The sequence below is a fragment of the Stegastes partitus genome, unplaced genomic scaffold (assembly GCF_000690725.1).
Source record: "Stegastes partitus isolate 25-593 unplaced genomic scaffold, Stegastes_partitus-1.0.2 Scaffold142, whole genome shotgun sequence".
Classification (NCBI taxonomy): Eukaryota; Metazoa; Chordata; class Actinopteri; family Pomacentridae; genus Stegastes; species Stegastes partitus.
In genome coordinates, this window is record NW_007577873.1 from 707,815 (window position 1) to 710,964 (window position 3,150).

At 38.2% G+C, this 3,150-nt stretch overlaps 1 protein-coding gene across 1 annotated transcript in view; it reads right to left on the reverse strand.

Annotated features, from left to right (window-relative positions):
* The window catches only part of atp5mj (ATP synthase membrane subunit j), a 3,412-nt gene extending 2,758 nt beyond the window's left edge, over positions 1–654 (reverse strand). The window contains exon 1 of the mRNA XM_008279044.1: positions 546–654. The gene's annotated coding sequence lies outside the window, so the exon portion shown is untranslated. The remainder of the gene's footprint in view (positions 1–545) is intronic.
* Between the last annotated feature and the right edge of the window lie 2,496 nt (positions 655–3,150).

Here is a 3,150-nt window from a genome sequence, read left to right on the forward strand (position 1 = left end):
ATTGGACACCCCTGAACTAATGCCTCTGGCCAACTGGGAAACAGTGATCAAAAGAAGAGGTGTTGTGGCATAAATTCATTTTGCCTTTCCGTTAGGGGAACATCGCTTATCTTACCGAAGACAAGGTATCGTAAGCTAAAGCTAATGTTAGTGCTAATTTTCAACCTCAGATCTCACTAGCTAAGTCAGCGTTAGTGTCAAATGGATGCACATCGGTCACAGAGTGAAGAGAACATTTACAAGCAGATATAACACAAAGCGATATATACTGCTTAATTTAATACGACGAATTAACTATTTAAATCACTGAATGGCTGGTAATTTAAATGTTAGCTTCTTCTCAACTGTGCAACGCCAGCTAGCCTTAGCTAACAGCTAGTTAGCTAGCTAGCTAGCTAGCTAGGTAGAGGAGTACATCTTCAAAAGTAGCACGTAAGACCGTAGTAACAGACAGCTGCTTCATTTTTAATTGCTGTTGTGTTGCAAAGAGTGTCGCCCTGTTATGATCAGTTACTTTGCTAAATAAATATGAACTCTTCTCTTACCTTTTAGTTGGTCACGCTGCTGTAGGAAGGTCAAGACAGACGCTGCTGCTGAAACGTCAAAGTCGTAGGGGAAGCTTCTTCTACTGTCCCGGTGTAGCTCCTCATTCAAGGCTTGGTACGTAGCGCCACCAAATGGACGTAAACGTTTCACTTCTCTGATGCCTGTGATCTGTTGGCTCCACCTCGAGGAATTAATGATAAATGCTAACCACATTAGTCCTTGTCCCCTTTCTGATTTTGTATGGAAACACCACAGGTTGATTGGAAGTCCAGCATCCCCCTATTCACAGATATAATAATAATTAATGTTAATATATTCAGTACACTCAATAGATAGCGTTGGTAATATGTTAAAACATAATGGCTCAGTTGCATTTACTGTACTTAATGACAAAAATGGTGAGTACAAAACCCTTTTCTCTAATTCTTTAGATTCTTTCTATTTGATTACAACAACAAATGTGGAGTCACAAACTAAAGTCTGGCCACATCACTCACTCAACAGAGACCTGGAGTTACTTCCAGTAACTATTATTTTTCTGACAAAGCTTTTTTGCAGAGCCATGTCTCACTATCTGTTTCCCATACAAATACATGTCAACAATGCACCTTCCATTCAGTCTCGTTCAACCAAGTATTTCAGTTGACACAGATTTTGTAGCAGCTCAGAAATGTTGTAATGTTATCCCTTTAGAGTGTATAGACAGTATAAAAATGCATCTGTTTTTATATGTAAATACAGAACTTGTTTATACATGTTTTTAGTACTTGCATATATGTATGATTGGAGTTCTTTTCACAGGCTCTTAAAGACTGTAGGAATGAAACCAACATTGAAGATCTGTGGAAACAAGAGGTACAAACTGCTAAACAATGCAAGACTGACTCAGAAGCTGCATCTAAAAGGACAAAAAAGCAAAGACTGGATAGACACAGTGTGATATCCCAACTAGGTGGGCCTTATGTGTATTCATGATGTGTAATTTCAATTGTAATTCTCCCATAATTTTTAGTCAAAAAAAAGAAAAAAATGAGCGAATTGTTTTTCCAGTGTCTAGTCAATTCACTGTTAAATGGAAATGTTTTATTGTACTGTATGCTAGTTCTCTACATAGTCCCTTCTGTATATGGGTGGTTGACGAATAACACAATTCTGACCGTCCGTGTGTCACATACTCATAAAAATTCAAAACTTTTAAGAATACATATATAAATATTGTCCCCCTGGCAAGATAAAGTAAAAATAATACCAAAGGTGTTGTGGTTTTAATAAGATTTCTGTGTGGAATTTTGATCTAAACATCAAAAATGTCACATGGTGTGACTGTCCGGCATATGTGTGTCCTCAGAAATAGGAGCATGTTTCCAAATAATTTATAAATATTTGATAGTTCTATAGTGCTTATGATATAATACTGTGTTATCAATAATCACATTAAGTCTTGATGTTTAGGCATTACGTCAAAACAAATTATGACCAAATACATTTTGTCCACAAAGTGGTCGTCATATGGCGTGACACTATAATGTACATTTTGAACGGGCAATAATTTGGACATCATAATGACAAAGAAAATCACACCCAACCAGGACGGTACAGTAACATCTCTGGAATGACTTGTAGATTTCTTAAGGTGACTTGTGTTTTTGATTTTTAGTTGAAAAGCTATGAATCTGATGTCAACAGTAGTGGTCACTGATTTGTGTCTTATGGTGTGACATTATTTGCATGAAAAACAAACTTTTCTCACACATTTTACTTATTAATTATTAAAGATCAATGCTACCAAGTGGCTAATTACATGCTAACTATTGGCTAGCTGTTTTTCGTTTGCTAATAAATTAGCTTGACTGATCAAAATGTCATATGGTGTGACAAGTTTTCCCAGTCACACCATATGACTCAGCTGTCACACCATATGACATTTACTTTGTTTTTCATTAATATTCATATCAAGGTTTACTTACTTATCCCCATCTTCCCTAGTGGGAAATAGGTGATGCCATTCTTTTCGGTTCTTCGCTAACTTCAACGCCTCGCCCCAAGTCAGTCCCATCTCTAGCAGCTCTGCCTCGACTGTTCTTCGCCAGGTGGTTTTAGGCCGTCCAGGCTTGCGTTTCCCAACAGGGGTCCACCAAATTGATGTTTTCGGGATTCGTTCCTGCGCCACCCTAAGAACATGACCAAGCCACTTAAGACGCCGACGTTTAATTTCTTGAATGATGTTATTTGAGCCTGTTTTGTGGTACAGGTCTTCGTTTGATATTTTCTGAGGCCAAAAGATACGGCAAATCTTTCGTAGACACCTGTTGTGGAAATCGCTGATCTTATCCATGTCTGCCTTTACAACACGCCAGCATTCTGATCCATAGAGGAGGACTGATTTTACGTTACTGTTGTATAGCTTGATCTTTAGGCTGTACTGTTTCGACTTCCAGATGGGCTGAAGTCGCCTTGCCTAACCTTGCTTGGATGTCTTTTCTGGCTCCATTGTCCTTGCTTATGAGGCTGCCTAGATATGTAAATTCATCTACAGATTCAAGCACTTTACCATGGATAGTTATGGGTGAGGGGTTGTTCAGGTTGATTGGCATGACTATATAA